We start from the raw sequence: 18,696 nt of genomic DNA on the forward strand, positions 1-18,696 counted from the left end.
TATTCCTTTTTCTCCTTCCAGACTGATTCACAGCACCTGTCACACTTTTGTTGTTTTTCCTTCCACCATTATAGGCATCCTTCGGTTTGAAGACATAACTAGGAAAATCCTTTATCACAGGGTTGATTCCAATCTGTGATATAGGTTTAACAACTTCTTTAGACATCCAATTAAGAATGTTGTGAAGTTTTTCATTCCTTATCCGAAGACGACATCTTCGCTCAGAGTGTCCTTTGTTTCCGCAGTAATAGAAGTTGAAGGACTTACGTTCAGTAGTTCTCTTTTGAGCAGATTTAGAAGAAGTAGAATCCTCGTTTTTGCAAGCTGACACAGGTTCTTCACATGGAGAAATATTAACAACTTTAACAAACTTAGTCTTACCACTGTTAGGAGTGTTTGTTCCTTTATATCCCAGACCATGTTTGTCATGATGTTCTTTACAGGCTCCCAGCATAGAAGACAGTTTTGTAGAGCTAGAACCAAACCTATTTAGATTCTCTTCCAGTGATTTTACCTTATTATGAGCAACAGTGAGTTTGGTTTCCAAGGATTTATCTTTGATAAGAAGACTGCGTTCTTTGTCATTGAAACTCTTCTATTGAGATTCACATCTTCCTTCAGTTTCGGCAAGCCTCTATTTTAATATACATAGGTCACGAAGAAGATTATCACATTCAGATTTTTTTGAGAGAACCTCTTCTTCATGATATTTAACGGTAGATTGTAACAGTTTGTATCCACCATCATAACCTTTGAAGAGTATTCTCAACTTTCTGTTTTCTTGACAGAGAGGACCCATATACTTTCTCAAGCAAGCAGTTGTCCTTGTTTCCTTCAATTCACGATTAAACAACTTGATGTATTGAGAAACTTCCTCATCAAGACTCTGTCCTTCTTCAGAATCACTATCATCCGAGAGATCATCCAACTGTTCATCAAGAGATTTCCTCCAGTTGAATTTAGATTCAGCTGAAGGAGACGAGAAGGAGTTTTCCTCAGTGGTTTCAGATCTTTAAAACTTATCTGAGTAGTCATGTACTGATGTTGCATTGTCAGAGATAGTACTCTTGTCCATAGAGTCAGATTGCTACAAACACGGACTTGTTAGGTCTTAGACGTGTTATCCTGTTCTGATACCAATTCAAAAAGCGGGGGTCTAACAACACCACCCAATATTTCGCTTAGCAATCTGTATGGACTAACTCCGAAATACTTTACTAGAGAATCAACTAGACAGTCAGACTCAATCTAGATAAAAGTATCTCAAGGAGTTAATATCTCTCTCTTGATTTGATTTTTGCTCAAGCTAAAATCAATAGCGAGTCTTTATCAAATACAAGGAATAACTTGGACGGTACCAAAAACCGATGTCCAAGGATCAATCAATATCAATAAACAACCAAAGGTTGGATTTCCAATTGATGATCACGAACGCACAACCTGTATTATTTCAATTATATAAAATATAATGCGGAAAAGAAATAACACACACACCAGAAATTTTGTTAACGAGGAAACCGCAAATGCAGAAAAACCCCGAGACCTAGTCCAGATTGAATACACACTGTATTAAGGTGCTACAGACACTAGCCTACTCCAAGCTAACTTCGGACTGGACTATAGTTGAACCCCAATCAGTCTCCTACCGATCCAAGGTACAGTTTTACTCCTAGCCTCTGATCCCAGCAGGATACTGTGCACTTGATTCCCTTAGCTGATCTCACCCACAACCAAGAGTTGTTGCAACCCAAAATCGCAGACTTGATAATAAACAAATCTGTCTCACACAGAAAAGTCTATCAAAGTATAAATTTGTCTCCCACAGATAAACCCTAGGTTTTGTTCCGTCTTAAGATATGAAATCAAGGTGAACAGGAACCAATTGATAATCTGGTCTTATATTCCCGAAGAACAACCTAGATTAATCAATCACCTCTCTACAATCCTTCCTGACTACACAGGCGGTTTGTCGAGGAATCACAAACAGTGAGACGAAGATGTTTGTGACTTCTTTATCTTGCCTATCGGAGAACTCTCACGATCTCAAGCCAATCAAAGATTGTACTCGTAGGATAGAAGATGCAAGATCAGATCACACAACTACGATAAAAGTAGTATCGGTCTGGCTTCACAATCCCAATGAAGTCTTTAAGTCGTTAACCTGGTTTTAGAGAAGAAAACCAAAGGTTAAAGGAGAATCGACTCTAGCGAGCGCACTAGTATCGCACAGACGTGTAGGGATTAGTTTTGCACAATGCTAGATGTCTCCTTTATATAGCCTTCAAATCAGGGTTTTGCCTTAATTACAAAGAAATCCATATTCACCGTTAGATGAAAACCTGATTTAGATTCAAGCTAATATTTCTCAACCGTTAGATCGAAAACTTAGCTTGTGACACACACTTGGGTAGACGTTTACTGGGTTTGTGAAAACCATGCCCAAACGTGTATGTGTATGTTGGTTCAACATAGTAACCCAAAAGGTTAACCATATGAGTATTTCATATTAACCTTGTTCTTCTTCACCATAACTAGTTCAATTGACTCAAATGAACTAGTTAGAGAGTTGTTCAATTTCTATGAGATCTTATGTAACTACACAAGACACAATTGAAACAAAGATGATTCGATTCGATTGAATCGGCTCATGAACTTTATAGCCACGGTTTGCATAAAGCATTCCTTAGTAATTTAAGTTTCATGTTCAGAGCACATCTTTAGATCATAACCTCTTAAGCTCACAAACAAGTTCGCGGACTTAAGACAACTGGTGGAGTTTTCCAAACTCAACAGAAAATCTCGGCAAGGAGACTTTCGCCAGTTCGCGGACTAGGTTCGCGGACTTACACGCAAACGAGTTTTTGGAAAATCCCAGCAGAAATTCTCGGTACAAGAACTTCCGTCAGTTCGCGGACTTGGAAAAGCCAATTCCTCCGGTTTCTCTCAATCAACAAAGTTCAAAAATTTCGTATTAAGGAATACATGGTTATGTAATCTAAACTCTCATTCCAATCATTGAGACATTCTCAGAGGACGTTATATAGCCGTTATTCACAGACCGTTTCGCGTCAGAGCAATTCTCAAAGTAATTGAAACTTTTCATGACTTTCGTCACTAGGTGAAGATAAACTTGATCAAAGCGAAACGCTTTACCAACACATGATTTCGAGATATAGATAGGCGAGATATACTTGGCTCGAAATATCAAATGTGTATGATCCAGTCTATATAGCATACGACTTTTGTCTCATAAGAAGTAGGAGATAGAAGAGATAGAATTTTGAGTGATAGATAAGTTCAAGTCTCCACATACCTTTTTGTTGATAAAGTTCCACGGTTCCTTGAGTAGATTTTCGTCGTTGTATGATGAATCGCCATGAAGTCCTTGAGCTCAACTACACTTTTCTATCCTAGTCCGCGACTTAGCTATGTAGGCTAGAAATCAAGACTTATAGTTTTGATCACTAACATTGACAAACATGCTTGAGATAGCAACGCATGCGAGGTCAACCGATCTATGCTCTAACAATACCCGTATGCAAACTGATTTCAACTGAGTTCGATCATGAACGACAGTATGCGTACCCGTTTGCATACTGGTGAACAAGACCAAATCCGGGAATTTAAGTATGCGTACCCGTTTGCATACTTTAGTGGGTTAAGTTCTAAAATCGTTTAAGTATGTTTACATACTCATAAACAAATATATTTATATAATAAGGAATGCAATCTTTGCAAACCGTGGCTATAATGTTCATGAATTGATTAAAGTGAGCCAACTAAGTGTACACGTTTAGGTATGGTTACCCATATCTAAATAAAGGTACATTTCATTTGTGTGTAACAAGCCAAGACCATCACAGTTGAAAGATATTGGCTTGAATCTAATCAGGTTTTCATCTAATGGTGAATATTGAATGCTTTGTTACCAAGGTAACATTGATTACAAACCCTGATTTGAAGACTATATAAGGGAGAATTCTAGCAACTGGGAAACCTAATCCCCACACCTCCTGCGTGATACTAGTTGAGACTAGAGTCGATTCTCCTTTAACCTAGGTTTTTCCTAAAACCATTATAGGTTAACGACTTGAAGACTTCATTGGGATTGTGAAGCCAGACCCCAACTATTTTCTCTATAGTTGCGTGTTCTGATCTTACTTTGTTCTATCATATTGAGTACTATCTTCTCTAATATTTGCGCGAGATTTATCTCCGATAGGTAAGATATAAAAAGTAATCACAAAGCTCTTCGTCTCTTTCTTTGTGATTCCGCAATAACTTGTTCTGCTACCATATAGTTAAGTTATTGTGAGGTGATTGATGTTACTAGGCTGTTCTTCGGGAATATAAGACCGGATTATCAATTGGTTCCTGTCCACCTCTATTTATCAAAAGACGGAACAAAAACTCGTAGGTATTTCTGTGGGAGACAGATTTATCTATTCCAATAGACTTTTCCGTGTGAGACAGATTTGTTTATCAAGTCTTTGACTTTGGGTCGTAGAAACTCTTAGTTGTGGGTGAGATCAGCTAAGGGAATCAAGTGCGTAGAGTCCTGCTGGGATTCAGAGGCGTAAGGAACGCGATTGTACCTTAATCAATGTGAGATTGGTTAGGGCTCAACTACATTCCAGTTCGAAGTTAATTTGTAGTAGGCTAGAGTCTGTAGCGGCTTAATACAGTGTGGTGTTCAAATCTCAACTATGTCTCGGGGTTTTTCTGCATTTGCGGTTTCCTCGTTAACGAAACTTCTAGTGTATGTGTTTTTTTTTTCGCATTATATTTGTTTATATAATTGATATATCACAGGTTGTGCGTAGTTCAATCAATTGGTAAATCCAACCTTTGGTTGTTGATTGAAATTCATTGACACTTGAACATTAGTCTTTGGTACCGTTCAAGTTGTTTCTCATAATAACCAGGCTCACAGATTCTATCTGTTTGATTTGCTGATTACATTGAGAAACAGAGATATAACTCTTAGATATATTTTCCTTGATTGAGTCTTGTAGGATCAGAATCTCGCACAGAAGAATATGCTTCGAAATTATTAACAACACATCGCGATTACATCGCAGGATGATTTCAGAAACGACATAACAGATGACATCAAATTAAACATGAGAAAAGTGTGATGATCTTGCGAAAATTAGGAATTTTGCGAATGTTACATTTGTAAGCTTGCGAAAATACCGCAAGCCAGATCCGAAATTAGGGGAAATGTTAGCTGTACATTAGCTGTCATCCACTATGTAAACACCTATATAAAGAGAAAGGCAAGAGAGAGAAAGGAGATAGATAATCAGAAAGAGAGACACGCGTTAGGAGAGGATACATTCTTTAGAGAGAGAAAGTAGAATTGGTTGTATTATTATTATCTCCTTCTTCTTCCTCCTTCAAGAACCTAGAGCTCCAAATACTCATGAATGGAGTCTCCATGTAATCAAGATGTAATTACAAATAATCATAGTAAAACCTAACCCCATGGATGTAGATCAAATTGATCGAACCACGTAAACCTTGTGTCTCTTTCCAATTTTAGCATTCTTATCATCATTTTCATGTTTAGATCTACAAATTATTACAAGGGGTGTGTTGTAGGATTTCCTGCAACTACATTTTTGGCGCTAGAAACAGGGAGCGAGTAAAGGATTTATCCTTCCTGTAACTTGTTGGTTCAAGAAATTTCCATGAAGATTAGCTAATGTTCATATTTTTCTAGATCTACAAAGTTTAGGTTCAAAAATGGTAATTTTATGGAAGAAATCACACTTTCAGGGAGTAAACATCATCAACAATTCAAAGACATGAAAAGAGTGAGAGAAAAAATTGGTTGTTGTGGTGAAATTTAAGGAAAAAATGGAAGTTTCAGTAGAACATTTTCATGTTCAGGAGAAAGCAAGAGGCATTTTGTGAAGAAACAAAGGAAAGACGAAGATAATGATAAGAGTCAGAAGTTGTGATTTCTGTCATGAACAGAAATTCGCACAGATGGTTCATGGCTGAGCGAACAACAAATATGTCACAGGTTCGAATTCGCAGAGACACATATTTTTCATTTTCTTCTCATTTGCATGGGAGAATAAAATAATAAGGAAAAAAGTTATGCGTTAATTTCGCAGAGAGGTCCTTGCACAATTGGTCCAGAGAGCAGTATGTGAGTTCGTGGTCGCAAGTTCGAATTCTCCTGCGAACATAATTTTATTCTTTTTTACAGAGAGCGAAAAAATGATTATTTCGCAATATTGTTTCATCATTTCGCAAACAAGAGGCGGCACAATTGGTCATCTGCGAAGTTAATGAGTTCATGGTCGTGTGATCAAGTCCCAACACCGGCGTATTTTTTCGCACATATATTTCTTTGATTATTTCGCACAGAAGAGAGTTGATGATAATTTCGCAGAGATATTTCTCAAAGAAAAAGCTTGCACAGTTGGTTAGGAGGCATGAATGCAAGCAGCAGGTCGCGGGATCAATTCTTGCTTCTCACATGTTTATTTTTGTTATACGAAATTTATACATAATTGCCTCTCACACAGTTGGAATTTGATTAATTTGCAATACCTTTGATTATTTCGCAAGAGAGGCTTAGCACATTTGGTATGGTGCGAGAAAATCCAAAAAGCAGGTCAAGGGTTCAAGTCTCACTTCTCACACTTCTTTTTGTTGCGCGAAATTCATACATTTCAAGGCATTTATTCACTTCTTTGACAACAACAACGACTCAAATGAAAGATAAGTACCACTTCCTTGAACATTTTACTTTATATTAAGAACGAATAAAAAGATTTTAGATTTGATTTACAAAAAACGATTCAATCGCACGATAACAAAAATTTCAAGATTTCAAAAATTACAAAAATTACTAAGATTTCAAGATTTCAAAATTAAAAAAAAAAAAAAACGAAAAAAAAAAAAACCGAAAAAATTCGATTTATATATATTTCTAGAATATTTCTTTTACAGAAAATAAAAGATTTGTAATTTGATTTACAAAAGGCAGCATAATCACAAAATTACAGAAATTTCAGAATTACAAAGATTCCACAATTACAAAAGAAACCGAGAAAAATCTCGCACAGATCAATTTATATATTTCTCTTGAAAATTTGCTTTGTTTCAAATGAGAATGATATCTAACATGGAGAGTAGTAGGAGGCAAAATAAGACCTTCCATCAACAGGCTAGTAAGACCTTCCATCAACAGGCTGCATAATACCTCATTAGGATCATTTCCATGAAAGATGTTTATCGGATGAGACGAAACAAGTTATACAAAGGAAATCTAAACAAAGAAAAATGATTTGAACTTGCAATTAAATGAAAATTTTTGATAAAAGAAATGTTGAATACTAATCTAAATTCTTATTTGCATTACAGCATTGCATGAGGCAGAGAACGTGGAGTATAATTTCGCAATACTTCTTATTCGCAATCAAGGACGGATACCTCTTATACTTCTCAAAGGATACTTCATACTTCTTATATATTTCGAGGATTAAGTACTTCTTATACTTCATCAAGGATACTTCATGCTTCTTATACTTCATCAAGGATACTTCATGCTTTTTATACTTCATCAAGGATACTTCATACTTCGCATACTTCAAGGGTTGATACTTCTTATTTACTTCGCAATGTTCCAGAACTTCACAAAAGAATAGAGGCAAGTACGTACTTTTCAAGTCCGATATTCTTTCGCTCGTTCCTCCAACAACTACAACAAGGTGGATTTTTTCTTAAAGATCCCTTTTCAAGAAATATTCAAGAAAAAAGAGGCAAGATCAGAATCTCGTACAGAAGAATATGCTTGCGAAATTATTAACAACACATCGCGAAGACATCGCAGGATGATTTCAGAAACGACATAACAGATGACATCAACTTAAACATGAGAAAAGTGTGATGATCTTACGAAAATTAGGAATGTTGGGAATGTTACATTTGTAAGCTTGCGAAAATACCGCAAGCCAGATCCGAAATTAGGGGAAATGTTAGCTGTACATTAGCTGTGATCCACTATGTAAACACCTATATAAAGAGAAAGGCAAGAGAGAGAAAGGAGATAGATAATCAGAAAGAGAGACACACGTTAGGAGAGGATACATTCTGTAGAGAGAGAAAGTAGAATTGGTTGTATTATTATTATCTCCTTCTTCTTCCTCCTTCAAGAACCTAGAGCTCCAAATACTCATGAATGGAGTCTCTATGTAATCAAGATGTAATTACAAATAATCATAGTAAAACCTAACCCCATGGATGTAGATCAAATTGATCGAACCACGTAAATCTTGTGTCTCTTTACAATTTTAGCATTCTTATCATCATTTTTATGTTTAGATCTACAAATTATTACAAGGGGTGTGTTGTAGGATATCCTGCAACTACAAGTCTGACTGTCTAGTTGATTCTCACAGATTTATATTGGATATACTCCATACAGATTGCCTAACGAAATATTGCGTGTGGTTGTTAGACCCCCGCTTTTTCACCTTTGTTCGCTGCCTCTTTGTCAATCAAACTTACAAAATTTATAAAAGTTTGATCTGTTTTTTTCTTCAATTGTTAGCTTTATTTTTCTTGAGCTCTAATTATTCTTTAGCTTTTTGTTTAGTCCCCACCACTACTGGAGTTTCAGGGGTTTTATTTCTAAAATCATAATCACAAGGATGAGTTACCCACATACACTTTGTACAAACCTTCGCAGGAAGACATATGTAGTCAATCTCAATTTGTTTTTTTCTAGTTTCCAAGTCTTTCATTATCATATCTACCCTTTTCACCAGGTGCTTAATTAGTATATTATGACCAAAGTTTTGAACTCTCTATTATGTGGACCGATCATCATCAGCACTTCTTAACTGCGTTGCCACCTTCCTAGCTGTCACACCTGAAAATGCTCCAAGCAAAATTTTTTTGCGCAACTATGACCCGGAAATACATGGTTCAGTGATCTCTTATCACCCACTCGTATTTTAGCCTTATAAGTTTGCACCTATGCAAACATCCAACTTCACTAAGTTATGCAACGGAAGACTTACTTAGATTTTCTCTTTACCAACAATGTAGCCCATACTACAAAGGGGTTAATGCCATCATTTTTAGAGCATTGCTCGGTCGAACTCGCAAGCTTTGTATCTCAAGCTTGTTTGTCAAGTTTAGTTGCCAAAACTATAAGTCTTGATTTCTAGTCTACTTATAGCTAAGTTTCAGACTAGGATAGTAAGTGTAGTTGAGCTCTAGACTCCACGACGTTCATCATGCAAAGACGAAGAACTACTCAAGGAACTGGTGGATCTTCGTCGACAAAAAGGTATGTGGAGACTTGAACTTATCTATTACTCAAAAGTCTATCTATTATATCTCATATCTTGAGATAAAAGTCATATTGCTATATAGACTTTGATTATACACATTTGCTATTTCGAGCCGAGTTTATCTCGCTTATCTATTTCTCGAAATATGTGTTGGTAAGCTTTCGCTTTGGCCAAGTTCATCTTTACTCGTGAAGAAAGTCATGTTGATCATTTCAATATCTTGAAAATCGCTTTGATGAAAAATGGTATGTGAATAACAACTATATAACATCCTCTAAGAATGTTTCAATGATTGAAATGAGAGTTTAGAATATATAACCATGAATGGATGTTTATGGGTGAAAACTATTTCTGCTGGTTTTGGTAATTTGGGGTGTGTGGATGAGAAATGAATCTAAACCCTAAACAAATGCACTGCACGGAAGTGCTTGTGATTAGAAAAATCAATCTGTACAACTCCGGCCTAAACCAAGAAATGGTCGTTCCAGACTTGCTTCGGTCACAAAGTGAAGGAGATGGGGTTGATCTTAGGGAGGGAAGCAAAGAAAGTGTTGAGATATTGGAGGTGTTGGTTGTGTATGACTTGTATCAGAAAGCTGAACTAGCTTGCAGAATGTAAGCTATCAGTTCTGGTGTTTGGATACGGTTGTATCAACACTTGGTTTTTGTTGTCTTGTTATGGAAATAGGGAGGAGAACCTATTTATACAAGTCATTGAGCCTTACCCACGTCTCTCGTGAGAAGTGGAGAAAGTGGAATGATGGAGTAGTGGAGTTGTGTGTGTTAGTGTCACACGATCAGTCTTTCCCACTTCTCCCATCATCACTAACCGTCCATGTCTTCCTGACACGTTCTTGTGATGGCGCGTTGTGCGCTGCACGCTGTAAACCGCCAGACCAATACCCCAGTATGTATCCCCCAGTTTGTGACATGATTAATATCTCGAGTGTGTGGATCGTGGGACCCACAGAAAGCATGTGATGCTAGGTTAAATAACTAAGTTATTTAGGAAGTCGATATTTATGAAATATCGTGTGCATTTCTATGCATGTAACGCATCGAATATATTCAGCGTGTATGAAGCATCACTGTTTTAAGGCTTAACGGAGTAAGTCGCGGATTAAGCATAGCATCACGTCCAACCATCTTCGAGTGATCATTTGGAAGCCGTATAGGTAAGCCCTGACTTGGCCGATCACTCTGTGTGGAAGAGTGGTGGACGGTGATTGTGGTGATACCTTACGGTTCGCCTAACTCCTGTCTTAGGCTGTCCGTCCAGGCTGGTGAAGTTGGACGGACGAGATGGCTTCAACCCATATATATGACCGTCGGATTAGGGTTTAGGAGGTGCTCGAACACCAACCTTTAGCTTGGTCGAATCCAGGCATGGGACACGTTTTTGGCAGGGCCGATTGGGCATGCGTGTAGACGGCATGCTGCTATAGGTGTTTGTACCTCACTGTCCCATGGAGATTCGATCTAAGCCACTCAATTTGTCTGGCAAAGAGGAGCGGCTGAGATTGATTTGCGACAGAAATCCCATGCCGCGAAGGAATTGAAGACCGCACGTCGTGCCTACTTCGGGCGCGCATTTCGAGACGACCAACCATGGTCGGTCTTGGCCGATCAGTCACGCGTGCAGTCGGCAGGCCACTGTACACGTCCGTACCTCACTGTCCCGTGAAGATGTGATCTAAGCCACTCAATTTGTCCGGCAAAGTTGAGTGGTCGAGATCGATTTGCAATTGAAAACGCGCGGCCATGCCTAGTTTGGGCGCACGAATCGAGACGGCCAACCATAGTTGGTCTTGACCGATTAGTCATGTATGTAATAGGGCCCACGGTGATTTGTTGACATGCTCTGGGCCCTTTGAATCTACATCTACACCCTCCGTCTATACCTGCGAAGATGGATGGTTGAGACTGATTTGCGACACATGTGATGTGCCGCAAACCCTATTTAGGGTTTCACGTCCACGCTGCTTTGGATGGACGAATTGGCAAACCACGCTTCTCCTTTGGGGAGGCCGACCATGTGGGGCCCACGTTGGGCCGGTGGTGAACACGCCAATACCCGCCTGGTGGCTTTGGGTCCGATCTAAGCCATCCAATCATGCCGGTAAAATTGTATGGTCGTGATCAATTTGGGACCTTTAGTGGAATTTCCTGCGACCCTCAATTCTTCACGCTGACACAACTTCGGAAATCGTATATTGCAATCTGGTCAGGTTAAGGAAGAGTCGGTTGTGCAGGTAGGAAGAAGGTCCGTCGGTGTACACCACGGTGCTTGTTCGACCGGCTTTGGGCTGATCCACGCCGTCCAACCACGCCGGTGAAGTTGGACGGACGTGATGAACTTGAGACTGCCATAGGCGGCCTGTGTTTGTACGATTCCTCCAAGCTTCTCCATACCAGTCTGGACATCCAACTTCAGGATAGTGTTCGGTGGTAGTTTGGGAGGCATGGTAGGTATTCGACCGACCATGGCATAAGTGGGCCCGCTGGTGGTCATTAATGTAGTAGCCTGATCCTGTTGAGGATCGTCTAGGATGGTTAAATCGTTCGGTCAACTTGTGTGGTTATGATTGTTTCTGAGACTGATATGGACAGTTCAGATTTAAATATGCCCAATCGGGTTAGTATAACACACCGAGAGATGTAGCATGTACGCGTATTTCGTGCATGCCTCACTATTAATACTTGGAGATTCGTGTTACTCTGCTGAGAGTAACACTCAGTCGTCATGTCGCACTAATAATGAGAGTTCTGCGGGAACAACATAGGAAATACAAGGCTGATCATGCATTAATTGATAATGCTATAAATTCATAGGGTATATGGGATTTTTTGCTACATGCTCCATTCTAGGTGAATTAGTAAAGTGAAGAAGTATTCATCACTCATTAATGGCTTTATCCTTTACAGGATGTCAGCGCATAATTTTGGCTTTTACAATTTTAGCCTTAAATGAAAATCCACCATCAACATTAAGTCCCCTGCCTAGCGCATAATGGTTACACTATTGTGGGGTAGGCATGAGATGGTGACATACATATATGAGAAAGACAAGATAAAGGAAGTTTACCCGAAAGAACTTTGACCGTTATTAATTGTCCATGTGAACGCCGTCGTGCAAGCATGGACTCTTTTGGTGGGACCGGTTTCCTTATTTGGGCGTTTGAATCAAAAGAGGAATCCAATCAAAAGAGGAATCCTTTTTCCATTGGGATTCTTCCAATTATTTGTGTATAAAAGGGGACCGACCCTTTTCTTTTCTCACATATTTTTTTTTTGTTTAGCAGCTCCTCTCCGCGACTTCCACCACCATTCCCGCCGCCGTTGAAGTCGCCGGACCTGCTGCCATCGTTGCTCCTTGCTGCCGTACTTCGTCCTTCCTTGCTTCCACGTTTTTGCTGCAAGGTAGGTACTTCGTCCTTCCATGCTGCCGTACGTGTATGAGGTAGGTACTTCGTCCTTCCTTGCTTTCACGTTTTTTTTTTTTTTTTTTTTGAGAGGTAAAACCCTAGTTCTTAGGTAAACCTCTTCCACTCTTGATAAAAACATCTCATCATAGACGAAACTTCTTCATATGATTAATTTTTGATGAAATTGATAGCAAACCCGCCGATATTGCTAGGATTGTTTAGTAAAACAAGCTGTGAATCCATGAATATGTTGTTTTTGCTTCTTTTTCCATTGTTGCATGCAAAACCTAGCTTTTAGGTTATAGCTTGAAAAACCCTTGGCTTGAATTTCGTAGACACGACTCCCATGAATAAAGAAAATCGTGTTATAATACGTGCAAATGAATGCGGGTCCCACCATATATGCTTGGTTGAACGTGAGTCCCACTATGTACGCCTGATTGAACATCGACCCTATACCAGCTTCGTGACCTTGACCGGTCTTGCCTGCTGACGTGGCCCAATACCAGACTTGTGACCTTGATTGGTCTTGGCCAATACCGACTTGACGTGACCCAACACCAGACTTGTGACCTTGATGACCAATACCGGCTTGACGTGACCCAACACCAGCCTACTGTCATCATATCAGTCTTGTTTGCGTGGCCCAATACCTGTTTGACTGACGTGATATCAGTCTTGCTTGGGGATATTAGCCCTATAATATCGACCGGCTTCGTGGACTTACCAACACCGTCCTCGTTTGCTGACGTGGCTCAATACCAGCCTTGTTTTGACCCAATACCAGCCTTGCTTGTATGATTGTCCCAGCCTTGTGTACTCCAACGTGAATGTGTGTTCTGTCGTGTGTGACTACACATCCCATGCGTTTTCATGCAAGTACTGACTCTCCTGCCTTTTATTGTAGAATGAACAAAAGGGCTCCTGTTAAGATGTCTTCTGGAGATAATGCTGATTCCAAGTCAGGGAGTGTTGAAAACTTCAAAAATATGCCAAACATAGATGATGAGTTGTTCACCGTGCCTTTTACGAACATTAGAAATCATCCTTCTCACAAGATAGTCTTGCTCTCTGGTTCAGAAAATAGGGAAGCTAATCCATCCTCTTCTTCAGCACTTGTGATGAGATTCTGTCTTCGAAGAAATGAGTATCCACCTTCTTCTATTGACTTCAAGATCTGTCATACCCCGCTGGGTCCTTATGAAGGATGGATGAGACGCATGCTGAATAATAAGAGTATTAAAGCTAATTTGATTAAGGTGCAAATCCTTGATGCGGTCATGGCATCCGCCACTCTTCATATTAAGAAGGATGTTGCAGGCTTGATCACTTTCATTTCTCGGTGGCGTCCATCTACTCATACAACCATATGTAGATGGGGAGAGATGACCATTACTCTGGAAAGCGTTGGTGCATTGATGAACCTGCTGGTTGCCGGAAGCTTCTTTTATAAAATTTCTGATGCAGACGTCGTGATTATAATGTTATACATCGAAAGGCGGGAGAATTCGATGATCTGGAGAAGGAGAAGAAAGACACGAAATGCTTTTACACTTGGTGGGTGTTGGAGTGGTCTCCTGCAGACCCGAAACCCGGTCAGGAGTTGGAAGACAGATTTATCTATTCCTGTAGACTTTTATCTGTGTGACAGATTTGTTTATTAAAGTCTTCGACTTTGGGTCGTAGCAACTCTTAGTTGAGGGTGAGATCAGCTAAGGGAATCAAATGCGTAGTATCCTGCTGGGATCAGAGACGTAAGGAGCGCAATTGTACCTTGGATCAGTGTGAGATTGATTGGGGTTCAACTATAGTCCAGACCGAAGTTAGTTTGTTGTAGGCTAGTGTTTGTAGCGGCTTAATACAGTGTGTGTTCAATCCGGACTAGGTCCCGGGTTTTTTCTGCATTTGCGGTTTCCTCGTTAACAAAACTTCTGGTGTCTGTGTTATTTATTTTCCGCATTATATTTTGTTATATAATTGAAATTTCACAGGTTGTGCGTTGAATCGATCAATTTGTAAATCCAACCTTTGGTTGTTGATTGAAATTTATTGATCCTTGAACATTGGTCTTTGGTATCGTTCAAGTTATTTCTCTTGTATTCAATCATGCTCGCAGATTTCTATTTGTTTGATTGAGGATTGAATCGAGAAATTGAGATATAACTCTTTGATATACTTTTCATTAAGTTGTGTCTGACTGTCTAGTTGATTCTCTTAAAAGTATATTGGAGTTAGTCCATACATATTTCTATTGGGTGTGGTTGTTAGAACCCCGCTTTTTCAATTGGTATCAGAGCAGGCAAACACGTTTAAGACATCATAAGTCTGTGTTTGTAGCAATATGATTACTATGGACGAGTCTATCTCTAATAACGTGCCAATTCAGAAATTACCAGATGATTCTGAAAGCTTGGATTAACCTGAGAGAACTGTCACATCTAAATGAATATTTAAACATTCTCTTGATGTAAAAACTGTTGATTGGGAAACACTCCTAGAAGAACAGTTGGATGAACTTTCTGATGAAGGTGATTCCGATACTTATAGAGATGTTGATGAGGAAGTCTCAGAGTATGTTAAGTTTTTGGATTCGTTGAAAATGAAGAAGATTACAACTTCTCATGTCACACCTCTTCTGACTCCTCTCTGTCGAGAAAACAAGAAATTGAAAAGGATTTACGGAGGTCTTTATGGTCGGAATCGCTCTTGCGATCGCTCCTCAAAGATACCGAGGAAATCCTGAGTAGAAAGTCACTTGAATGTGATCGTGTTTATTAAAAATACTTCTTGTTGGAAGAGAAACTTGCAGAAATTGAAGGAAGAATTAACTCTCTGCAAGCAAGTTTTGATGACAGAGAAAGCGCTTTTCTCGCTCGAGAAAAACGCCTTGAGGCTGATTTAGTTGCTGCTCTTGATAAAATCAAGATGTTGGAAGATGACTTGAAAAAGTTCAATACTAGTTCAAGCAAATTAACCACTATGCTAGGAGCAAGTAAAAATCATCGTGATACACGAGGATTGGGCTATAAGGGAATAAATGCTCCAAGTATTAGCAAAGAGGTAAAATTTGTCAAGGCTAGGTATTCTTCTCAACAAAAGTTTTCCACTCATGGAAAAAGTGAAATACCTTCACCGGCAGTTAAAGTTCAAAAGAGCAAAGTATATCAACCTCCAAAGTCAGCACACACGGATCGAGGTAAGAACATTCTTTATGTTTGTCACTATTGCGGAAATAAAGGTCACCTGGAAAGGAGATGTCGTTTCCGTATAAGGAATGAGAAACTTCATGATGTTCTTGTTTGGGCATCACAAGAAGTTGTGAAACCAAGATCATATGTTAAGACTAATCCCCTTAACGTTACAGTTTGTAACTGTCCAACCTTTAGGCAAATAAATCAGTGTTGTGATAAACCTAGTTTTGCCTATAAACGTCATACGAATCTTTTTCACAATCGTAATGGTTATCACAAGGATAACTTCGTAAAGACGAAGACAAGATCTGATGCTCCCAATTGAAGAAAGACTAACTTGCAAAAGAATAGTCAATCCAATTCTTGAAGAGAGTAATGGGAAGAAGGTTCTGGTTGTTCCTAAACGCACTCAGAAGTGGATAACAAAGAAAGTTAACGATGTTTTGAGTGTGAAAAGGAATGATATCATTCCATGACTATGGAGAAGGCAGTATCCATGATGTTGGAACTTAAAAGTTTCTTTGGAAAGATGGATTTTGATGTGAAAGGTTCTAAAAGCAATCTCTTTCATGAGAATCTAAAAGTCACTTGTGGTGAGCAATACATTGTTCACCTCAACACAATTTGATTGTGTTGTAAGTGCATCCTCACCAAGGGATGCCCTGCTATGTATACGGTGAGGGAAGCACGAGAATTGGGGCATACATATTATGTTCGGTAAGGCTGTAGAATTCGATTGGATTCGTCTAAAAAGGTATGTCTATAAACTTGAGAAATATTTGTGTTTTTATTTGCTTAGAGTACTTATAATGATCCATGTACCTTGCTTATCGTTCATTTCGACCTAACTTGATCTGTGTTTAAGGTTCTTATATGTTTAGGTTTAAAAATAGTAGTTCGGGATCTTTGGACTTCATGGTACACATACCAGGTATGCATACCATCATTTAAAATAAAAATTGAGGGATTTTAGTACGCATACCCGTTTGCATACTGCTTCAGGTCACGAAAATTCGTTTGCAAACCCGTATGCATACTGGCCTGTAGACGTCGATATTCGGTAAACTCGTTTTGGACGTAACTTTTTCGTCCGAACTTGGAATGACCTCATTCTTTTTGCATTCTCTTCCTCTATGAATTATCTTCAAAATGGTGATGAGAAATCCTTAATGTGAATGAGTTGGGGTTGATCTTTGTCTCGTATCTTGTTTTTGAGTGTTTTGCTCCATTTCGTCGCACTTGTTCCACTTCTCTTGGACTTGGGCACTTGAATTCTTGGAGTACTACTCTTCTAAGATCATTTGTAGATTTTACAAGAATGTTGTTGGTGAACCACAAAGAAGGAAGTTCAAGAATGGGCAGTAGTACGCATTACTATGGGATGTGCACAATCATCTTATGTGAACTATGATGCATGGTCTTTATTGACTTTGTATGTTCTTCTTTGTTAAGAAAATCTTTTTATACGCCTTTGGTATCTATTCTTGGTGTAAATCCGTGCGAAAAAGATTGATTCTACCTTTTAAGGACAAAGATATATTTTTCAGTATTAATATTTATGGTTTTATATATTGCAAATTGTTATGGGATATGATGTTTATTTCCGTGAACCTTGATTGTCCCATACTTGTTCAAAAAAGTTAGATCTATTATATGTCCGTATGAAAGTATTGATAAAAGATAGAATGAACTTTTGACTACAAAAGTTAATCCTTTTATGTCATTATGCAAATATTGATGGAAGAAAAGATGAACTTTTATTTACAAAGATTAAGTCTATTATATGTCATTGTGCAAATAGTGATGAAAAATAGAATGAATCTTTGTTTATTCCGCAGTATTGATCTTCCTTGATCCATATCTTTATGTAAATATTGTGCGGCTCCGTAAGTTCTCTTATGTGAGCATTTCCGATTAAATTAATCATGGGTTCTCTTTTGGTTAATTTAATTGAGATTTTTGGATACAAATTCATGTTTCATGTGATTTGTTAATGTCCAAAGAAATCCTTCTTTTCTTGTGAAAGTAAGGTCGCTCTTGTTGTTATTTCGGGAATGACATTTTATGGGGGAGAGTTCTTAATTGAACTTGTGCTTAGTTGCCAAATCTTTGTGGGAAGTGCGGTTGTAGAATATTATAGGGGTTATCTTGTATCTTTATAAACTCCTTGATGAATGCATTTAGTTTCGACTATATGATTGCATCTAAAAAAGTTGAATGTACTTTCTTTTGGTCATGAAGTGTCTCTATGGAAATTTCATTAGGATCCCACTAGTTTTCGTACCTTTGCCAATTTTATTGACAACAAGGGGGGAATTAATGTGTAGTTCACACTAAAAATACATATGGGTTTTGGATCATTATGTAGGGGGGGTGGTTTTCATGTGAGATGAAGTATTGATTAAGGGGAACTGATACATATCACCATAGTATTATTGTCAAAGTTGTGACACAATTGAACTTTGATGTTGTGTAATAATACAATGACACTGTGTAACAATATTCTCATTGTTATGGCTACGAATTTCAACAACGATGATGCTGATTTGAATATCTTTGGAATCATTGGAGTACTTGGAAGTGACGAAGATTTCGAGCAATGTTGAAGAACCAAGAAGATCAAGCATGTGGATGAGAAGCTGCAAAGTTTATTTATTTTGTATTCCATATGTATTGATAGTTTTGTCACTAAAATTGACAAAGGGGGAGATTGTTAGAGCACTGCTCGGTCGAACTCGCAGGCGTTTCTATCTCAAGCTT

Source organism: Papaver somniferum, chromosome 1, assembly GCF_003573695.1.
Source record: "Papaver somniferum cultivar HN1 chromosome 1, ASM357369v1, whole genome shotgun sequence".
Taxonomy (NCBI): domain Eukaryota; kingdom Viridiplantae; phylum Streptophyta; class Magnoliopsida; order Ranunculales; family Papaveraceae; genus Papaver; species Papaver somniferum.